Source organism: Arachis ipaensis, chromosome B6 (assembly GCF_059453495.1).
Source record: "Arachis ipaensis isolate K30076 ecotype BB chromosome B6, ASM5945349v1, whole genome shotgun sequence".
Lineage (NCBI taxonomy): Eukaryota > Viridiplantae > Streptophyta > Magnoliopsida > Fabales > Fabaceae > Arachis > Arachis ipaensis.
This window is the reverse complement of record NC_142441.1, coordinates 124,284,482-124,308,700: the sequence shown is the minus strand read 5'-3', so window position 1 is coordinate 124,308,700 and position 24,219 is coordinate 124,284,482. Positions and strand designations below refer to the sequence as shown.

General features: G+C 38.7%; 1 non-coding gene across 1 annotated transcript; it reads right to left on the bottom strand.

Annotated features, from left to right (window-relative positions):
- Window positions 1–14,732: 14,732 nt before the first annotated feature.
- LOC148562597 (small nucleolar RNA R71) lies at window positions 14,733–14,840 on the bottom strand. Its single transcript, XR_015887685.1, has one exon. It is a non-coding gene; the product is annotated as a small nucleolar RNA R71 (small nucleolar RNA).
- Between the last annotated feature and the right edge of the window lie 9,379 nt (window positions 14,841–24,219).

Sequence of the window (24,219 nt, the reverse complement as noted above, 5' to 3'; positions counted from 1 at the left end):
GTTTTGTTCAAGGTTGAGTTGAGGCACTCGCACCCATGTTCAGCGAGAAAGGCGGTGCGCTACCATGAGTATAGGGAGCTGACCATGTATGCGAAGTGCGTGATCGAGGAAAATGATGAGGCTGGAATTCGACCAAACAAGACATTCCTAGCTTTGGCAAATAAGGCTGGGAGCCCGTCTAACCTAGGATTCTCAGAAAAGGATTTAAGAAACTATATTACAGCAAGGCTCCGAACTAGCAACGTGAATGCGGATGTCAGGGAGATGATGAACTACTTCATGAGAATGAAGGACATCAATCCAAACTTCTTCTACGTGGTGAAGTTGGATGAGGAGTGTAAATTTAGGAGTGCAGTACGGGTGGATGCAAGGTGTAGGGCGTCGTATGAATACTACGGAGACGTCGTGTCAGTTGATAGCACCTACAGCACAAACAAGTATGAAGTAGTTAAGTTGGTGTTTTTTTCTTTATTTTTTTTATTTTCTTCGGTCGTGATTGGGATTTCTTATGTCTGGTTGATTTTTCTTGTAGGCATAGATTACCGTTTGTGTCGTTTGTCGGTGTGAACCACCATGGTAAGTCGACCCTCCTCAGTTGTGCTTTGCTGGGGAATGAGAAAATCGCAAGTTATGAGTGGGTTTTCAGCCAATGGGTGAAGTGCATGGGAATGCTCCATAGCAGATCATCACCGATCAATGCAGATCTATTTTTCGTGCGATCAGAAATGCATTACCTGATACACACCACTGGTGGTGCATCTGGCACATTATGAAGAAGGTACTGCACAAGCTTGGAGGTTACCATCGGTACAGAGAGTTGTATGATGACCTTAATGACATTGTGTGGAACTCTCAGACTGAAGAGTCATTTGAGGATAACTGATCTGAATTTATAGATGAGTACAACTTACATAACAACATATGGCTGTCAGGTATGTTAGTGTACAATTACTTTACGCGCTTTAATTGACAATTATTTGGTATCTAGCTTTTTCTGATTTGTAGTAATAAGTTCAGTGTAAGGTTTCTTTGCTAAAATTGGATTTTTTTTCTGTAGACCTCTATGATGACCAACGCATGTGGGTCCCCATATACTTCAAAGGTAAATTTTAGGCTACCATGAGGAGTACGCAAAGGAGTGAGAGCATGCACGCATTCTATGGTGGATTCTTACACAGTAGGACTAGCTTGGTCCAATTTGTTCACGAATATGACAATGTGCTTGGAATCAAGGAGTAGAGGGAATTGGAGGATGATGCTGCAGACTCGAGGGGGGTTATCCCTTGTGCAACGAGCTTGCCTATGGAGAGACAATTTCAGCAGGAGTACACTACTAGCATGTTTAGGGATGTTCAAACTGAGTTCGTGAAGAAGGCTGATTGCAGAGTCTCTGTAGTTGCTGAAGAGGGCCCATCGATATGCGTGAAGGTGGAAGAGAAGAAATTAGTCAATGATACTATTCTCTGTGTTCCATACGATGTCCACTTTGACCGTTCCACACAGGAGGTTCGTTGTGAGTGCAATCTTTTTGAGAGTTCAAGTGTGTTGTACTGTTACTGTCTTGCAGTTTTTCATTCGTATAAAGTGTATAAAGTACCTACCTGTTATGTTCTCCCTTGATGGAGCAAGAACATAAAGCGCAAGCATACGTATGTCAAGAGTAGTCACGATGTCAGTCAGTCGGATGAGAGTCATGTTGCATTCAGGGGATTATATGCACACTTCTACAATGTTGCTCAAGAGTTTGTTGGTGACGACGACGAAACAGCATTACTGCATGCTGCTCTGGAAGAAACAAGGGCCAAGCTGGCTACGCACCGTGCCAAGAAGAGGTCTGAAAGCGTGGCGGAGACCCACACCAGCATTGGCTCACAGAGTTTGAACATTGTCGGTGTAGTCGACATCCAAGGCCGATTAAAGGTCACAACAAAGGGCCGGCCAAAGAGTAAGAGGCTCGGCGCTGCCCTGGAGAAGTCCTTCAAGAAATCTGCTCGGAGGAAAAACAAGAATGCCTCCCCAGTACATGTTTGTATCAATCTCGACCTTGCATGTTTATTTGGTATAGTACTATGCAAGAAGTTAATTGTTGTCATTTTCGGTTGTGTTTAGCAGGTGGTTCGTCCGGAGGCATCTCAAGATGTAAACTTCGGTGCTGTTGTCGGTCGGAATGATCCCCAACAAGTTGGTGGTTTCATGTCTTTGTTAAGCTCTTTCAACAAAAGTTAGAATAAGTTGGACATGGGTGTGCTTGTGTTTATTTTTAATCTCCATGTTTATAGGGTTCAGATTGGTATCCATTTATTATCAAGATTAGATGAAGAGGGTAGTCTTATGTTATAAATAAATAGTTTTAAGGTTTGTAGGTAGCTGTTGCAAGAGTCTATACTTATTAATTTCCATGAACCATTTTTCTTTGGCCATAATGAACCACTTTACTTTATTAATTTCAATTAACTGAATGCATAATGATTATAGATGATGTTTATTCTTTAACTTACGAGTTAGGTTATTAAATTTGTACTAAATTGATTCATGCTATACTATATAGTCACTCGGTACGTAGTTGTTCATTTTAGATAGTGACTACATGGTTCTTTTTTTTCGCATACTTGGGATGTTCATTTCAGTACGTGATCGGATGTTCGCTTTACTATGAACATGGATGGTTATTGTTGGGTGCTTACTTATGTATAATGATTGCTGGTTATGTTTTATCTGACTATCACAGTTTCACAATGTTATTTTACATGGTCATTTGGTACGCAGTTGGTCGTTTTAAAAGGTAATTACGTTGTTATTTTTACCGAGTTACATTGGATGTTCGTTATTGTATGATTTTGGATGTTTAGTTCTTAGTATTTGTGGATGGTTATTCATTGTGTATTTCAACATATACTATCTGTAGCATGCATTCCAAAAGAATCACTGGATCTTGTGTCAACACCAGTGATCATGATGTCATAACTTAACATATTGAAGTCAAATCTGAAATACAAAAGAGACATACCTGTGATAAGACATAACAAACCGGATGTTCGGTTCAATAAGAATCTAGATGGTTACTTTTCCTAAACAAAATGGATGGTCAGTTTGTCACACTCGTAAGTGTGTCATGCTTGAACAACTTTACACCAACAGATTCACAGAAGTTTATTTAAAAAAATAATCTACTAGAAATAAGTCCTTGAAATGTATCAGAAATAAATCCCCAAGAATCTAAGCAGAAAGTAAGGTAAATATCATATGATAATTAAATTCACAGCAGTTAAACCTAAGTATGCTACTTCTTCCTCCCTTTGATTATCCTCCCCTTTGGTAATCCTTCCGCACGTTCTATCAATGTCCTCATGTTAGGTGCAGTGAATGGTGATCTAACTTCCTTTCTCTTGTTCCGTAGTTGATTGCGCCGTACAAGTTCAACCTTGTCCTTCAATAATGCAAGAACCTAGTCAACCAATGCATTATGTGGCCCACAGACAATGTCTAGCATCAACTCCATCCTTTATGATCTGAGTGAATCCTGTAAATAGATTTGCCAGGCGAGTTAGGAGTAAGAACTGTTACAGTGATATATGTTCAAATTGACGCGTGATATATGCCCAAAAGTTTATTGTAGTCACCTCGTCCCATTCATCAAGAGCACAGTCTTCAGCCCAACTTTCCATGAACTTAATAACGTAGATGCCACAATAAAAACTACAGGCAAATAACACACTTATGCAATCAGGATGACAAGAAATTTTAATAGGGTATGCCCCATGACGGAAAGAAAAATAAAAAGCCTCAAAAGCTGAGTTGTAATTTCATCTCACTTGTTCGGTTAATTTGGAACCCTGGCGTAAGAACAAGATGGGCCATCTGTAGTCCAGACGAATGCAGGAATTACAATTCTCGCCATGTCCTCAAACAGTCTTCCCTGGAAATCAAGGAACGAAATAGTCGAACAACATGCTATAGAATTAGATATTATAACTGTATATCGGATAAAAGGAATATATTAGCTTACCACATATGCATCGAGATTATCCCGTTCATCATCTTGTGGTACAGAATGCAAACTGTCGATTATCACTAGGCGATTCGCATTCACCTCAAATGCATATACCCACCAATGGCCCCTCCAACAATTAGGAATTAACCACTGCAGCAAAGAGTACACAAGATTGAATATGTCTCTTAAAAAAACAAGTCAACTCCCTCGACCATGAAAGAACCAAAACATCCTCAAATCAGATGACAGTCACGACATAATTCTTAAAAAAAATTACTGTTCCTGAAGACATAGGATGCCTAAAGCAACTATTTACTAGGCCTAGGAGACCCACCCAATCCATTATAAACGTATCCAATAGCAAAGAAGAGTAGATTCAATCAACGCAATAACATGGCACACCTGAAGAGTAAAATATGCAGATAAAAACAACCATATTAATAGTATGAAATAATAACCATCCGTTTCAAATTAAATATGGAATAAATATTGGATTCCGAATCCCACTTTAGGCAACATATGCAAATATTTTTACCTAAAAAATGGAAACGCATAAACCAGGACCTGATTCAAACAGGATATAAATATTGTAAAACAAAACAGTAGTCTCTAAGAGCCAAACGGACCATCCTTGTCCATGTTAAATAACACATACAGCATGAAGGGAGATCTTTACAAGTTTATTTTGAATATAATAAGAGAGAGTGGTGCTACTTTTGGTAACAAAATAATCACATGCAACTCATGCAACATAACCAGGAAAAACAAACCAAGGATGTTCAAAATTTTACGAGTTGTCTAATATATCGTAAGTGCAGAGTATTTAAAAAAGATTACAACTGACCCATTTTCTCTTTGCAGCTTCGACTTTGTCAAAAAACCTATTATCCTCACCAAAGCTTGGACCAAGCTCCACATACATTGGACTTGCACTGTCAATGAATGATGCCAGATTATCATTTCATGTGACTGATTCCTGCAAACCCACAACTAGTAAGAATCCTTACAAAATCTGACACATATTATAATTAGTAGAGTGTAATTACCAATATCCCTGAACAAACGCAATAGAAATCTCGCTTGAATCTAGATGATTCGATGTTGTTGAAGGAGTAGCACATCCATTGAATGACCTGCACAATATATTGAGCAAGTATAAACTAAATATCGATAGAAAGGTAGGGAATTAAAACACATGATTAAGTTCAGATACTTACCGTGCTGTTGACCCAACTGCGGGCTTTCAAGGTACATAAGTCCTTCCTTTGTAATACCAGATGTTCTCGACCTTCATAGGATACCAAATGTTGCTCTTTGTTCAAGGACGAGTTAAGTATCCATGCTCTAATTTGTTTCTCCTTAGTCTCCCCCTTCTTTATATTTCTAAGCCTTGGATGAATTGAATGGATCGGGGACGGGGTTGGAGTCTTTTCAACCTGAGTTAAACCGAGTGAAAACTTAGGTCTCCTGGTGCGTGGCAGAAGTTAGGCCAATTAAGAGATTATAATATAATATAACAACATTGCGAGTATAGCTCTTAACCAGCTAAAATCTGCCTCACCAATTTAGAAGAGTGTCACAAAAATTTAGAATAAAAATACTGGGAGTATGAGTCCCAGGTCGTCTCCCAACGAGTTGCAAGAAAGGATGCTATTTTATTAATTAGGAATTTCCAAGAGAGTTTAAGTTTGGATAACGAGTAATTAAATAATTGTAAATTAAAGCAATAAAAACTAAGAATGATTATTAATATTCTAGATAAAAATCCTTGACTGGGGGAATGATTAATTGGAAGTTCTATCCTTGTTGGGGTCTCTTAAGTGTAGTATTAAAAAGGTTGTTGTTTTCACTTAGTTAACCCTTACTAAATAAAGAAAAGTCAAGTGATTGAGCTAACTCTTATTCGCAAATCCTAGTCCTCTCCCTTGGGAAGGTCTAGCGTTAGTAAATACAGAACTGGCCAACAACTTCTAATTTTAACCATCACTTAAGCCTTCCAACTCAAGTGTCTCCTTTTAATCAACCCCCATATCAAGTATGGAGTCTACTCCATTGACATGAATATAATGCTCGTCGAAATATAAAAAGAAGACATAATAAATTGAATAAAATAAAGCCTTGAAAATTAATTAAAAATAAAGTAATCATTTTCACTAACAATCCATGAAAATAATCCAATTACCACCTTAAACAAGAATTAAGAATATGGAATAAATAAAAGAGTAAGTAGGGAAACAAACTAGAATAATATCTTCAATGGAGGTAATGACTCTTCAATATCCAAAAGCAAAAGCAATAAACTGGGAATGTAAAGAGAACCTAGAGGAAGAGTAATCCTCTCTAAATTCAGATCTAAAAACCTAAAACTATCCTAATGAGAATGTATCAATGTGTCTAAAGTTGTTGCTTAAGGTCTGTGCATGTTCCCTGGCTTTATTCTGTGTTTATGGGCCGAAAACTAGGTCAAAATGCGGCCCGAAATTGCCCCCAGCGTTTTCTGTTAATTCTACAGATCGCGTAGGTCACGCGTACGCGTCGTCCACGCGTGCGCGTCATTCAGCGATTTTTCTTGTCACGCGTACGCGTCGTCCACGCGTTCGCGTCATTTGTGCAGACTCCAATCCATGCGTACGCGCAGGCATGCGCACGCGTCGCTGCAATTTTCTCCATTCCGCATGCTCGCGTGAGCCATGCGTGCGCGTCGGTGTTCGCTGGTCATCATCTTTGTTTCTTGTGTTCCTTCCATTTTTGCAAGCTTCCTCTCCATTCTCTAAGCCATTCCTGCCCTATAAAGCCTAAAACACTTAACACCCGGATCACGGCATCGAATGGTATAAAGGAGAATTAAAATATACTAACTAAAGATATCTAGGAAGCAAGTTTTCAACCATAGAACAATACTAGGAAGGAAAATGTAGAATCATGCAATTAGTATGAATAAGTGGGTGAAGACTTGATGAAACCACTCAATTAAACACAAGATAAACCATAAAATAGTGGTTTATCATCTCCCTAGACTCAGTGTATGGTAGCATGACTTGTTTGGCATCACCGTTTGCAGGGGCTGCATGCTTATGGCCTTTGTTTGCCGCCTTTGTTCAACATTATCCAGCACTTGTTCAAATTCAGGACAATGTACGATGGAGATGTCAAATTTGCTGCAAACGAATGCAATATGACGTTAGCTAAAACGACCAGTTACGCTTACCATGACTGCTAATCACAACACGGGGAAAAAATAAAGAGGAAAAAGAAATAGCAAAGTAAGCCACAAACAACTTACCTGTCAAAATCGTACTCAGTAAGCTGGACAAGTGTCACAGACGGCATATATGGAGATGCTTCCTTGTGGTCAGGGTGTTCTTCTTGAGCACCTTTATGATCGTCCGTGACCACGAGATCTGCTTGATTGACATCCTATGGTGGCGGCTGTTGTTGGAATAATCGTTGCCTTCTAACAAGCGGCACGTTATCTTCATCATCAGAGTCCGGGACTACAAAAGGTGTCCCCTTGCTTTTTGGGACACTCTCTCTTGGAAGTGCTTTTTTAATGCCACTTCCAGATCGGCTTCTACGAATAGGCAACTTTCTCCTCGTACCAGGCCTGCATTTTTGACGTGTATACATTTAGCGGATTAAGAGATATAAGCGACACAGCAGGATATGAAAAACAACATATATAAAACACTTTATCATGCTTGAGAGGAGAGGAATAATTTTTATAACCACAGTTGGGGCTATATTCCTAGATATCGTCATATGCTTGATAAATACTCAAACCAGTCGCATACTTACTAAAATAAACATCCATGATAATAACACAAGTAATTTTAATTAACCGAGCTCACCTTCTGCGCATCCATATCTCTATGCTGAGATTTGGTCATCCTCCGAGCAGATGGTGCTTGTTCGGAGTCCTTGTGCGGCCTTTTACACCTTGCTTTTTCGTTTTCTACTTTACTACTAGCTGCTTTCTTCTTTTTTTTTCCCCTTCCTTGCCTTGTCCATGATGCATCTCTGTGTGTTCAATGTGGGACAACAAAGTTAGCAAAAATCAACTTGAACCTCCGATGGCATTTGTATTCAATTTGACTATAAAAATGAAATTATTAGGGATTGTACATGTGAAATAACATGGTCGGCCTTCTTATCAAGTTCATTAGCGGTCTATTTATCAATCCAAGGCTCAGGTGCTTAATATGCATGTAGTAGAAATTTAGGTAAATTATTTGCGATACCAGCAACACAAACATGCACCCGCCGCATATTTCTGGTTCTCGTTTTGGAATTTTCTTATTGTAACTCACAACCACTTTAATATCTGATACGACCAGTGGAATCTTCTTGGGTTCGAGACATCCAAAATCAGAGGGAGGTGCCATGGGAAAATAGTCTGCTGGCTTGTGGGGCAAAGAAACATCTTCAAAACCACGAGGTTAAAGTATCATCTAAAAGCCATCCTTTGTTGCTCGGTCTCCATTGGACAGGCAAAGACAAAGTCCCGCAGTTGTGTTGTTGTTTTCTTCTGGAATTGTCTCTTAAGTGCCAGATGGGATGCATTTTTCTTCTGCAATTCTGGGATTGGGTCCCCTACATTAACGAAACATTGTACAACAATCAATTAGTGTCAACAAAGGCAAACCAAAAAACACGCACAGTAATTATTCAATCTTACATAACTTCTACTAACCTCTAGAAGGTATGCCGAATACACTACCGATCAGTTCGGTAGTAACACGGATGTCCCCCTGTGTCGACCCTGAGAGTGTTTAATTCCACGTCAGAGGCCCTCGCAAGTTGGAGCATGATGCTCTGCTTCACATGCCATAGTGGTACCTACCACAGGAAATCAAATCCAATAGCCTCAACCTCAACCAACTTAGCATCCTCATTATGTAATTTCAAGTGGGAAAATAAGTTGTTGATGTAGCAAGGTGAGCATCATGTCTCGACTAATTTCTGTTGAGCAAAAATAAAGAAAGAATGACGTCACAACATATAACCAAACATGTTCTTTCAATCATGTAAATAATGTGATACCTTTTTACCCATCTGATTTTGTGTTCAGACGGTATGAAAATGGGTTGTTGGAGCGCCGTGAAAATTTACTCACGCAGTAGGCCCCTTGAATTCTAATGCAAGATTCTATTGAGTTTATAATTAACCAACGAAAATTATAATAACATGAGCAAAAAACCTTGTAATAATTCCAGCTGATAAAACTCAAAAAATTATAAGGCAGAGGAAGAGAAAGGAAGTACACAGCAATAATTTAGGTAGTTGATGAGCGGATATTTTATACGCTTTTTGGCATCATTTTCATATAGTTTTTAGTGTGTTTTATTTAGTTTTCATTAAGTTTTTATAGGTTTTAGTGTTAAATTCACATTTTGGGATTCTACTATGAGTTTTTATGTTTTTGTACAATTTCAGGTATTTTCTGGCCGAAATTGAGGAGCTGGAGCAGAAGTCTGATTCAGAGACAGAGAAAGCACTGCAGATGCTGTCTGGATCTGACCTACCTGCACTTGGAAGAGCTTTTCTTGAGCTACAAAAGTCCAAATGGAGCGCTCTTAACGGCTATGGAAAGCTTACTTCCAAATCTTTCCAGCAATATATAATTGTCCATACTTTGCTTCGGATTAGAAGGCCCAAAACTGGCGTCTAACGCCAGCTTCCTGCCCCCTTCCTAGCGTCCAGCGCCCAAGAGCAGAGCATGGCGTCCAAACTCCTAGAGAGGATCCCCTAGCCAACGTTTCATGTCCTAGGAGCCTCATAGCACGTGGATCTCATCAAAACACAGCCCAAACACTCACAAAGTGGGACCAGAAGTGGATTTTAGCACTAAATAGACTGTTTTACCCTTACTAGTCATCTATTTAGTATTTAAAGTGTATTTTACATAATTATTAGACATCACGCACATTATTCATGTAATACCCTACCATACAGAGTCTTATGCTTAAGTTATAAGACAGAGATGGTAAGGCATTACGACCTCAAAATTTAAAATTTAATATACGTAGTAGTGGAAACAATATTTATAACTAGGAGCCTTTGAAGAAAAAGGGGTAAAACAGAATCGTAAATTGAAAAGCGCAACACTCTGATTGATAACGTAACGTAACGAATAAGGGATAAGCTAACGCAATAATATATATATATATATATATATATATATATATATACAAAGGAGTGCAAAAAAAAAAACACGAATGTCAAAACTCAAGACCCGGTTGCGAAGATAACCGGTCCGAGCATAAAGTATATACATATATATATAAAGCAAGGAACCCAAAGGAAACCCAAAGGGACAAAAAATACAGAAACCTGTTCTCCAAGACAACCTCTAAGAGGAGTCAACACAGTATGTATTATTTAGTGGAGATAAAAAGTATCTAAGCAAAAACATAAAACCAAAATAAAGTCCCGAGAACCAATGATCTTCGCTAATCCAGAAGTCTCCAGCATGCTTCAGCGAGAAGCCTTACGTCCTGCATCTGAAAAACCACAAAATCTGCATGGGTGAGAACCGGAGGTTCTCAGTATGCTAACAGTGCCCACATATCTAACATGTAATATCCTGGGAAAGCTGAAGGTAATCCTAGAACTTCTAACAGATAATTCAAAGCTTATTGATGAGCGGATAATTTATACGCTTTTTGGCATTATTTTTACATAGTTTTTAATATGATTTAGTTAGTTTTTAGTATATTTTTATTAGTTTTTAAATAAAATTCACATTTCTGGACTTTACTATGAGTTTGTGTATTTTTCTGTGATTTTAGATATTTTCTGGCTGAAATTGAGGGACTTGAGCAAAAATCAGATTCAGAGGTTGAAAAAGGACTGCAGATGCTGTTGGATTTTGACCTCCCTACACTCAAAGTGGATTTTCTGGAGCTACAGAACTCCAAATGGCGCGCTCTCAATTGCATTGGAAAGTAGACATCCAGGGCTTTTCAGCAATATATAATAGTCCATACTTTGCCTGAGTTTAGATGACGCAAACTGGCATTCAACGCCAATTCCATGTTGCAAAGTGGAGTTAAACGCCAGAAACAGGTTATAAACTAGCGTTCAACTCCAAGAAAGATCTCTCCACGTGAAAGCTTCAATGCTCAGCCCAAGAACACACCAGGTAGGCCCCAGAAGTGGATTTCTGCATCATTTACTCATTTCTGTAAACCCTAGTAACTAGTTTAGTATAAATAGGACTTTTTACTATTGTATTTACATCTTCGGATCTATCTTGGGACGTTTAGTTCTTAGATCATGGGGGCTGGCCTCTCGGCCATGTCTAGACCTTGTTCTTATGTATTTTCAATGGTAGAATTTCTACACACCATAGATTAAGGTGTGGAGCTCTGTTGTTCCTCATGAATTAATGCAAAGTACTATTATTTTTCTATTCAATTCAAGCTTATTCCTGTTCTAAGATATTCATTTGCACCCAAGAACATGATGAATGTGATGATTATGTGATGCTCATTACTATTCTCACCTATGAACGCGTGCCTGACAACCACTTCCGTTCTACATGAAGATGAGATAGAATGAGTATCTCTTAGATATCTAATACAGGGGACCGAGTCCGAGATATTAGAGTCTTCGTGGTATAAGTTAGAACCCATGGATGGCCATTCCCGAGATCTGGAAAGTCTAAACCTTGTCTGTGGTATTCCGAGTAGGATCTGGGAAGGGATAGTTGTGACGAGTTTCAAACTCGCGAGTGCTGGGCGTAGTGACAGACGCAAAAGGATAGTAAATCCTATTCTAGTATGATCGAGAACCGACAGATGATTAGCCATGCAGTGACAGCGCATTGGACCATTTTCACAGAGAGGATGGGATGTAGCCATTGACAATGGTGATGCCCTACATACAGCTTGCCATGGAAGGGAGTAAGAATGATTGGATGAAGACAGCAGGAAAGCAGAGGTTCAGGAGGAACAAAAGCATCTCTATACGCTTATCTGAAATTCTCACCAAGGAATTACATAAGTATCTCTATCCTAGTTTATATTTTAATTATGTTTTTATTGTCAATTCACCATAACCATTTAAATCCGCCTGACTGAGATTTACAAGGTGACCATAGCTTGCTTCAAGCCGACAATCTCCGTGGGATCGACCCTTACTCACGTAAGGTTTATTACTTGGACGACTCAGTGCACTTGCTGGTTAGTTGTGCGAAGTTGTGACAAAGTGTGATTCACGTCTGAGAGCACCAAGTCTTTGGTGCCATTGTTGATGATCGCAATTTCGTGCACCAAGTTTTTGGCACCGTTGTCGGGGATTTTTCGAGTTTGGACAAATGACGGTTCATCTTGTTGCTCAGATTAGGTAATTTTGTTTCAATTTAAACTTTTTTGTTTTTATTATTCTTATTTTCGAAAAAAATGAAAAAAAAATTTATAAAAAAATTAAATTATTCTATGTTCTTTAGAATTTTTAAGAATGAATTCTAGAGTTTCAAGAGATATGTTGAATCCTGGCTGGCTGTTAAGCCATGTCTAATCTTTTGGACCGATGTTTCACTTATTCTCAAGAGAAGAGCTTCTTTGTCTTTCTTAGCAAATTAGCTGTTGAATGTAATGTTCTGCTGAAGCTTGGCTGGCCATTGGCCATGTCTAGTGTTTTGGACCGGAGCTTTCAATGAAAGCTTGGCTGGCTAGTAAGCCATGTCTAATTCCTGGACTGGAGCTTTAGACTAACATTGCAAGATTCCTGGAATTCCTATTAAAAATTTTGAAATCTTTATTTTGCTTTTTCCAAATAATTTTCGAAAAATACCAAAAAATTTAATAAAATCATAAAACTAAAAAAAAAATTGTTTTTCTTGTTTGAGTCTAGTGTCAATTTTTAAGTTTGGTGTCAATTGCATATTTTTAATTTTCCTAAAAATTTTTTTTTCGAAAATTCATGCATAATGTTCTTCATGATCTTCAAGTTGTTCTTGATAAGTCTTCTTGTTTGATCTTTAAAATTTCTTATTTTGTGTCTTTTCTTGTTTTTTATATGCATTCTTGAATTCTTAGTGTCCAAATATTAAAAATTTCTAAGTTTGGTGTCTTGCATGTTTTCTTTTATTGAAAATTTTTCAAAAATACATACTTGATGTTCATCATGATCTTCAAAGTGTTCTTGGTGTTCATCTTTGCATTCAAAGTGTTCTTGCATGTTTCCTTTGTTTTGATCCAAAATTTTTATGTCTTGAGTCTTTTTGATGTTTTTCTCTTTCCTTATTAAAATTCAAAAATAAAAATAAAAATATATTTTTCTTATTTTACTCCTAATTTTCGAAAATTGCATTGAATTAGTCAAAGATTTTCAAAATCATATCTTTTTTTTAGTCAAGCAAAATTTTCAATTTAAAAATTCTATCTTTTTCAAAAAAAATCAAATCTTTTTCATTTTTCATTTATAAATTTCGAAAATTTCAAATTGATTTTCAAAATCTTTCTCTTATTTTTATTTCATATTTTCGAAATTAATACTAACAATTAATGTGATTGATTCAAAATTTTTAAGTTTGTTACTTGCCTAATAAGAAAGGTTCAATCTTTAAACTCTAGAATCATATCTTTTTAGTTTCTTATTAGTCAAGTAATCAACTTTGATTTCAAAAATCAAATCTTTTTAAATTTCTTTTTCAAATCTTTTTCAAATTAAGTTTCAATCACATCTTTTTCAAAATCAATTTCAAAATCTTTTCTAACTTCTTATCTTTTCAAATTTGATTTTCAAATCTTTTTCAATTAACTACTTGACTTTTTGTTTGATTTTAAAAGTTTACTATTTCAGTCATATCTTTTTCAAAACTACCTAACTAACTCTCTCTTTCTAATTTTCAAAAATCCCTTCCCTCTTTTTTTTTTAAATTCTTTTTTAATTAACTAATTGTTTTAAACTTTAATTTAATTTAATTTAATTTTTCTTTTTAATTTTTGAATTATAACTTTGATTTTAAATTAAAAACAAAAATATTTTTATTTTATTTTATTTAATTTTCGAATTCTCTCATCTCTCATCTCCTTCATTTTAATTATTCATCTACTAACACTTCTCTTCCACCCGAAATTCGAACACCATCTTCCTCTCTGTGTTTGAGTTTTTCTCTTCCCCTTCTTTTATTCTTCTCTTCTACTCACATAAAGGAACCTCTCTACTGTGGCAAAGAGGATCCCTATTATTTTCTGTTCTCTTCTTTTTCATATGAGCAGGAACAAGGATAAGAACATTCTTGTTGAAGCTGATCCTAAACCTGAAAGGACTCTGAAGAGGAAGCTAAAGCACAACTCTCTAGAGAAAATCTGACAGAAATTTTCGAAAAAGAAGGAGACATGGACGAAAATGATAACAATGCAAGGAAGATGCTTGGTGACTTTACTGCACCAAATTCCAATTTACATGGAAGAAGCATCTCAATCCCTGCCATTGGAGCAAACAATTTTGAGCTGAAACCTCAGTTAGTTTCTCTGATGCAACAGAACTGCAAGTTTCATGGACTTCCATCAGAAGATCCTTTTTCAGTTCTTAACTGAAATTCTTGCAAATCTGTGATACTGTTAAGACCAATGGGGTTGATCCCGAGGTCTACAGGCTCATGCTTTTCCCGTTTGCTGTAAGAGACAGAGCTAGAATATGGTTGGACTCTCAACCTAAGGATAGCCTGAACTCTTGGGATAAGCTGGTCACGGCTTTCTTAGCCAAGTTCTTTCCTCCTCAAAAGCTTAGTAAGCTTAGACTGGATGTTCAAACCTTCAAACAGAAAGAAGGTGAGTCCCTCTATGAAGCTTGAGAGAGATACAAGAAACTGACCAAAAAGTGTCCTTCTGACATGCTTTCAGAATGGACCATCCTGGATATATTCTATGATGGTCTGTCTGAATTATCTAAAATATCATTGGACCATTCTACAGGTGGATCCATTCACCTAAAGAAAACACCTGCAGAAGCTCAAGAACTCATTGACATGGTTGCAAATAACCAATTCATGTACACTTTTGAAAGGAATCCTGTGAGTAATGGGATGCCTATGAGGAAAGGAGTTCTTGAAATTGATACTCTGAATGCCATATTGGCTTAGAATAAAATATTGACTCAACAAGTCAATATGATCTCAGAGTCTGAATGGATTGAAGGAATCATCTAACAGCACTAAAGAGGCATCTTCTGAAGAAGAAACTTATGATCCTGAGAACCCTGCAATAGCAGAGGTGAATTACATGGGTGAACCCTATGGAAACACCTATAATCCCTCATGGAAAAATCATCCAAATTTCTCATGGAAGGATCAACAAAAGCCTCAATAAGGCTTTAATAATGGTGGACGAAACAGGTTTAGCAATAGCAAACCTTTTCCATCATCCACTCAGCAACAGACAGAGAATTCTGAGCAGAACCCATCAAGCTTAGCAAATATAGTCTCTGATCTATCTAAGGCCACTGTGAGTTTCATGAATGAAACAAGGTCCTCCATTAGAAATTTGGAGGCACAAGTGGGCCAGCTGAGTAAAAGGGTCACTAAAACTCCTCCTAGTACTCTCCCAAGCAATACAGAAGAAAATCCAAAGAGAGAGTGCAAGGCCATTGACTTGATCATCATGGCTGAACCTACAAGGGAGGGGGAGGACGTGAATCCTAGTGAGGAAGACCTCCTGGGACGCTCAGTGACCAATAAGGAGTTTCCCTTTGAGGAACCAAAGGAATCTGAGGCTCATCTAGAGACCATAGAGATTCCATTGAACCCCCTTCTGTCCTTCATGAGCTCTGATGAGTATTCTTCTTCTGAAGAGAATGAAGATGTCACTGAAGAGCAAGTTGCTAAGTACCTTGGTGCAATCATGAAGCTGAATGCCAAATTATTTGGTAATGAGACTTGGGAAGATGAACCTTCCTTGCTCACCAATGAACTAAATGCATTGGATAGGCAGAAATTACCTCAAAAGAAACAGGATCCTGGCAAATTCTTAATACCCTGTACCATAGGCACCATGACCTTTGAGAAGGCTCTGTGTGACCTGGGGTCAGGAATAAACTTAATGCCGCTCTCTGTAATGGAGAAACTTAGGATCTTTGAGGTGCAAGCTGCCAGAATCTCATTAGAGATGGCAGACAACTCAAGAAAACAGGCTTATGGACTAGTAGAGGACGTGCTAGTAAAGGTTGAAGGCCTTTACATCCCTGCTAATTTCATAATCCTAGACACTGGGAAGGATGAGGATGATTCCATCATCCTTGGAAGACCCTTCCTAACCACAGCAAGAGCTGTGATTGATGTGGACAGAGGAAAGTTGGTCCTCCAACTGAATGAGGACAACCTTGTATTTAAAACTCAAGGATCTCCTTCTGTAACCATGGAGAGGAAGCATGAAAAGCTTCTCTCACTGCAGAGTCAACCAAAGCTCCCACAGTCAAACTCTAAGTTTGGTGTTGGGAAGCCACAACCAAACTCTAAGTTTGGTGTTGAACCCCCACATTCAAACTCTAAGTTTGGTGTTGGGAGGTTCCAACCTTGCTCTGATTATCTGTGAGGCTCCATGAGAGCTCACTGTCAATCTATTGACATTAAAGAAGCGCTTGTTGGGAGGCAACCCAATGTTATTTAATTATATCTCTTTTATTTTTTCTTTTGTTATTTCGTGTCTTATTAGGTTGATGATCATGTGGAGTCACAAAAACTACTGAAAAATCAAAAATAGAATGAATAACAGCATTAAAAATAGCACACCCTGGAGGAGGAGCATTCTGGCATTTAAACGCCAGAAACAAGCATCTGTCTGGCGTTTAACGCCAGAAACAAGCACCAAGCTGGCGCTTAAACGTCAGAAATAAGCACCTAGCTTGCGTTTAACGCCAGAAACAAGCATCTACCTGGCGTTAAACGCCAGAAACAGGCTACATTTGGGCGTTTAACGCCAGAAACAAGCAGCAGTCTGGAGTTAAATGCCAGGATTGCACAGCAAGGGCGTTTTACACGCCTAATTGGTGCAGGGATGTTAAGTCCTTGACCCCACTGGATCTGTGGACCCCACAGATCCCCACCACCTTCTTCTCTCCTTTTCACACCTTCTTCATATCTCTCTTCCCCAAATACCCTTCACCAATCACCTCAATCACTCTTCCCCATCACCTCTTCACCATTCACATCCATCCACTCTTCCACATAAACCCCACCTACCTACAAAATTCAAAATCTTTTCCCTCCCAAACCCAACCCTAATGGCCGAACCCTAACCCTCCCCACACTCCTATATAAACCCCTCATTCCTTCTTCATTTTCACACAACACAACCCTCTCTTCTTTCCCTTGGCCGAATACACCCCTCTCTCCCTCTCCTCCATTTCTCTTCTTCTTCTCCTTCTTTCTTTCTTCTTTTTCTCGGGGACGAGCAAACATTCTAAGTTTGGTGTGCTAAAAGCATAGCTTTTTGTTTTTTCATAACCATTAATGGCACCTAAGGCCAGAGAAACCTCAAGAAAGAGGAAATGGAAGGCAATTGCTTCCACCTCTGAGCCATGGGAGATGGAGAGATTCATCTCAAAGGTCCATCAAGACCACTTCTATGAAGTTGTGGCCAAGAAAAAAGTGATCCCTGAGATTCCTTTCAAGCTCAAAAAGAATGAGTATCCGGAGATCCGACTTGAGATCCAAAGAAAAGGTTGGGAACTTCTCACCAACCCCATTCAACAAGTCGGGATCTTAATGGTTTAAGAGTTCTATGCAAATGCATGGATCACTAAGAACCATGATCAAAGTGTGAACCCGAATCCAAAGCATTGGCTTACCATGGTTCGGGGGAAATACTTAGATTTCAGTCCGGAAAATGTAAGGCTGGCGTTCAACTTGCCAATGATGGAAGAAAACGCACGCCCCTACACTAGAAGGGTCAACTTTGATCAAAGGTTGGACCAAGTCCTCATGGACATATGTGTAGAAGGAGCTCAATGGAAAGTTGACTCAAGAGGCAAGCCGGTTCAATTGAGAAGACTGGACCTTAAGCCTGTAGCTAGAGGATGGTTGGAGTTTATTCAATGCTCAATCATTCCTACTAGCAACCGGTCTGAAGTTACTATAGATCGGGCCATCATGATCCATAGTATCATGATTGGGGAGGAAGTGGAAGTTCATGAGATTATACCTTAAGAACTCTATAAGGTGGCTGACAAGTCTTCCACTTTGGCAAGGTTAGCCTTTCCTCACCTCATTTGCCACCTCTGCAATTCGGCTGGAATTGACATAGAGGGAGACATCCTCATTGAAGAGGATAAGCCCATTACTAAAAAAAGGATGGAGCAAACAAGAGATCATGGACCTCAACAAGAGCATGAGGAATTCCCTCACCATGAAATCCCCGAGATGCCTCAAGGGATGCACTTCCCTCCACAAAACTATTGGGAGCAAATCAACACCTCCCTAAGAGAATTAAGTTCCAACATGGGACAACTAAGGATGGAGTACCAAGAGCACTCCATCATCCTCCATGAGATTAGAGAAGATCAAAGAGCTATGAGGGAGGAGCAACAAAGACAAGGAAGAGACATAGAGGAGCTCAAAAGTACCATTGGTTCTTCAAGAAGAGGAAGACACCACCCTCACTAAGGTGGACCCGTTCCTTAATCTCCTTGTTCTTATTTTCCTGTTTTTCGTTTATTATGCTTCATGTTTATTTATGTTTGTGTCTTTACTATATGATCATTAGTGTCTAAGTGTCTATGCCTTAAAGTTATGAATGTCCTATGAATCCATCACCTCTCTTAAATGAAAAATGTTCTAAAAACAAAAGAACAAGAAGTACAGGGTTTCGAATTCATCCTTGAAACTAGTTTAATTATTTTGATGTGGTGACAATACTTTTTGTTTTCTGAATGAATGCTTGAACAGTGCATATGTCTTTTGAAATTGTTGTTTATGAATGTTAAATATGTTGGCTCTTGAAGAATGATGAAAAAGGAGACATATTATCTGATAATCTGAAAAATCATAAAAATGATTCTTGAAGCAAGAAAAAGCAGTGAAGAACAAAGCTTGCAAAAAAAAAAAGAAAAATGGCGAAAAAAAAGAGAAAGAGAAAGAAAAAGCAAGCAGAAAAAGCCAAAAGCTCTTAAAACAAAAAGGCAAGAGCAAAAAGCCAATAGACCTTAAAACCAAAAGGCAAGGGTAATAAAAAGGATCCAAGGCTTTGAGCATCAGTGGATAGGAGGGTCTAAAGGAATAAAATCCTGGCCTAAGCGGCTAAACCAAGCTGTCCCTAACCATGTGCTTGTGGCGTGAAGGTGTCAAGTGAAAACTTGAGACTGAGCGGTTAAAGTCAAGGTCCAAAGCAAAAAAAAGAAGAGTGTGCTTAAGAACCCTGTATACCTCTAATTGGGGACTTTAGCAAAGCTGAGTCACAATCTGAAAAGGTTCACCCAATTATGTGTCTGTGGCATTTATGTATCCGGTGGTAATACTGGAAAACAAAGTGCTTAGGGCCACGACCAAGACTCATAAAGTAGCTGTGTTCAAGAATCAACATACTGAACTAGGAGAATCAATAACACTATCTAAATTCTAAGTTCCTATAGATGCCAATCATTCTGAACTTCAAGGGATAAAGTGAGATGCCAAAACTATTCAAGAGGCAAAAAGCTACTAGTCCCGCTCATCTGATTGGAGCTAAGTTTCATTGATATTTTAGAATTTATAGTATATTTTCTTCTTTTTATCCTATTTGATTTTCAGTTGCTTGGGGACAAGCAACAAATTAAGTTTGGTGTTGTGATGAGCGGATAATTTATACGCTTTTTGGCATTGTTTTTACATAGTTTTTAATATGATTTAGTTAGTTTTTAGTATATTTTTATTAGTTTTTAAATAAAATTCATATTTCTGGACTTTACTATGAGTTTGTGTGTTTTTCTGTGATTTCAGGTATTTTCTGGATGAAATTGAGGGACTTGAGCAAAAATCAGATTCAGAAGTTGAAAAAAGACTACAGATGCTGTTGGATTCTGACCTCCCTGCACAGAACTCTAAATGGCGCGCTCGCAATTGCGTTGGAAAGTAGACATCCAGGGCTTTCTAGCAATATATAATAGTCCATACTTTGCCCGAGTTTAGACGACGCAAACTGGCGTTCAACGCCAGTTTCATGTTGCAAAGTGGAGTTAAACGCCAGAAACAGGTTATAAACTGGCGTTCAACTCCAAGAAAGACCTCTCCACGTGAAAGCTTCAATGCTCAGCCCAAGAACACACCAAGTGAGCCCTAGAAGTGGATTTCTGCATCATTTACTCATTTCTGTAAACCCTAGTAACTAGTTTAGTATAAATAAGACTTTTTACTATTGTATTTACATCTTCGGATCTATCTTGGGACGTTTAGTTCTTAGATCATGGGGGCTGGCCTCTCGGCCATGCCTAGACCTTGTTCTTATGTATTTTCAACGGTAGAGTTTCTACACACCATAGATTAAGGTGTGGAGCTCTGCTGTTCCTCATGAATTAATGCAAAGTACTATTGTTTTTCTATTCAATTCAAGCTTATTCATGTTCTAAGATATTCATTCGCACCCAAGAACATGATGAATGTGATGATTATGTGACGCTCATCACCATTCTCACCTATGAACGCGTGCCTGACAACTACTTCCATTCTACATGAAGATGAGATAGAATGAGTATCTCTTAGATATCTAATACAGGGGACCGAGTCCGAGATATTAGAGTCTTCGTGGTATAAGTTAGAACCCATGGATGGCCATTCCCGAGATCCGAAAAGTCTAAACCTTGTCTGTGGTATTCCGAGTAGGATCTGGGAAGGGATGGCTGTGACGAGCTTCAAACTCGCGAGTGCTGGGCGTAGTGACAGACGCAAAAGGATAGTAAATCCTATTCTAGTATGATCGAGAACCGACAGATGATTAGCCATGCAGTGACAGCGCATTGGACCATTTTCACAGAGAGGATGGGATGTAGCCATTGACAATGGTGATGCCCTATATACAGCTTGCCATGGAAGGGAGTAAGAATGATTGGATGAAGACAGCAGGAAAGCAGAGGCTCAGGAGGAACAAAAGCATCTCTATACGCTTATCTGAAATTCTCACCAAGGAATTACATAAGTATCTCTATCCTAGTTTATATTTTAATTATGTTTTTATTGTCAATTCACCATAACCATTTAAATCCGCCTGACTGAGATTTACAAGGTGACCATAGCTTGCTTCAAGCCGACAATCTCCGTGGGATCGACCCTTACTCACGTAAGGTTTATTACTTGGACGACTCAGTGCACTTGCTGGTTAGTTGTGCGAAGTTGTGACAAAGTGTGATTCACGTCTGAGAGCACCAAGTCTTTGGTGCCATTGTTGATGATCGTAATTTCGTGCACCACTTATAAACAGACTAAACCATAAATGGCAACTGACTAAAGATCTTCAGTCTATCTATTACTTCTCTTTCCAAATCCTTCAGACCTCCCAACTACCAGCAGTAATATAATATGGCAAACACAATTATATTAGACAAGGAGATATACAAATAGGAAACAGATATGGCATTAAGACAATTAGCAAGTAATATGCAATCAATTAGGAAATTCCAAACAATTCACATAATATGCATATGATGTATGCCTGTCCTAACGGCTGATGAGTCTCATCTGTTGGTTATAAAGCCAACCCGACAAGTCCTGGTAGCTAACCATTGAACTGTCCCGCTGTCGTGCATCCCCAACTCGAGTTATACTCAACAAAATTCATAATTCACATCCAACACCCTCACTGGTGTATATTCACGGGGGCGAGCTCATCCGGAACTTTCACAGTGTCCGGCCACACTTACGACATAGGATCAGCAGAGTATCGAGTCTCCACCTGGAGCACGTGGTGGCTAGCCACTGCTTTCTCCCAAGGAAACCCGTATCTCAGATAGTGGAAGTGCAACATTCACATTTCATTCAATAAGCATATATGCAATCATACTCAGCCATAATTCAATAATGGCTCCACCATAACTCGGCAATAACTCAGCCATCCGGCTCATAATTCAATCCATAACCAGCTAATTTATTAACAAATACATCCCTTCGGCTCATGGCACACAAAGCACTTCCACCACCATCCTCAGTATCTCATACAATCATCTTTGATCATCATTGATCATTAATCCTCCCCTTTATTCATTCACAAGTTACTACATTCCCTAGCTTCTTTCTCATTACTAGGCATATCATAATAATTTAAGACATAAGGGGTGAGATCAGAGGCTTAGAAGTATGAAATTTGGTTTTGAAAACTCAAAAATCAACCTTAGGGTGAAAAAAAGGTCACGCGTGCGCGTTGCCCACACGCACGCGTGGAAAGCCAAAAGTCCTACCGATGAGTATGCGTCGCCCACATGCACGTGTGGATGGGAGAAAAGCCAAGTGATGCCTGCGCGTCAGCCACGCGTACGCGTGGGTGTGTTTTGTGCGCCACGCACAAAACCAGTGCAATTGTCGCACAACTCCCGTGAATTTGGCTGGACAATTGGATCAGCACATCGGCGTGTACGGGTCATCCAGGCGCACGCGTGGGTAGTGAATATTTGAAAACGACGCCTGCACGTCGGCCAATTTCCCCAATCTTCCGACGGGCATAACTTCTCCGTTTCAAATCATTTTTCACTCATTTTTTGAACGGCATAAACATCCCAGATCCAATTTCATTTCTAAACAAGTTTAGCAAAAATCGGAGATCCGGAGTCCATGTTATGCTCCGTCAAAGTATGTCCAAAAACCACATTTTCATACAAAACCACAAAGTGCCATTTTCAAAACAAACCAATTCCAACCCCTTTTTAAAATCAACCAAAACATGCCAAAATCAACCTCAAGTCTCCTCAACTTATACATTAACATTTTTATCAAATTCACAACCACCATCCCACCATTTTAACCTATTTCAATCAAATACTCAATTTCAAACACATTTTCATGTCATATATTCTTTCCCATCCCAATTTCCAACAACACCATTTCCAATCAACCATCATTACATATAATCAATATCATACTCAACATCTACATGGTTTCACCCAAAATTCAACCTCAATCAATCATCAAGCATATATCACAACATGCATATCTCTCATGCATCCTACCATCAAGGCATCAATATTTATGATCACATATATGACCACACAATATATCTCAACCATTCAACAACATCAACAATTCAATTCCTATCTTAGGGCCTCTAGCCTAAGTTTTCACACCACATTACATTTTAGATACAGGAAACCGAGACCATACCTTAGCCGATTTCCCCGCTCAACCTGGAGCACTTCCAAATCACTTTTCTACAAGCTCTCAAGGTCTCAACACCTCTAAGAACAGATTTTTAGCACACCAAAGCCCTTTTCCAAGCTTTCTAAAATCTCAATCAAGCTTCAATATTCACATACACACTACCTAAGCCACAATTATCATACCCAAACACAACTCAATACCCAAACATCATAAACCAACAAATTTCACTAGGGTTGAGAATCTTACCACATCCAAGGATCAAGGAGACAAGATTAATCTTCTTCTTCAAGCTAGTTGGATCCTACAACATCAAAGAGCCCAAAATCTCAACACTTTTCACCCAAAAATTCGAATTTAAGGCTGAGAAAACTGGACCAAAATCGTGGGTTAGCTCAAAAACAAAGTAATGAGTTTTGTAGAGCTCGTCGCAGTGAACGCGTAGCCACAAACGGTGCGGCAATCGGAGCTTCGGATCAAAAGTTATGGTAGTTTGAAGATCAAACAAGGGTAGAACTTTGGAAGAGTGTTCTTCCCCTTTCCATTTCTTTTTTCACCGTGCTCGAGTATTTAGAGAGGAGAGAGAGTGCTGTTTTTAGGGTTTTAGGTTTAGTTTGGTTGGGTCAAGGACCCAATATAGGTCCGGTTGGCCCGGTTTGGCCCGTTTGGTCCAATCTTGGGCCGACTTCTATAAAATTGGTATCAAAATTCTCGTTTCAATATCCTCTATCATATTAAGCCATAAAAATAACCTTTTTGGCTTTCTAGAATAAATTCTCATTTATGGGTTAATTAGTCATTAATTAACTGGGTTTTACAATTCAGCCCTATTTTCGTTTTCCTTTGTATTTTACTTTTAGTATGAGTTTCTAAACCTCATAGGTTGAGGGGAGGAGCCCTGTTGAGCCCTATAAATTAATAAAAGTATTACTATTTCTTCTTCGATCCGTGT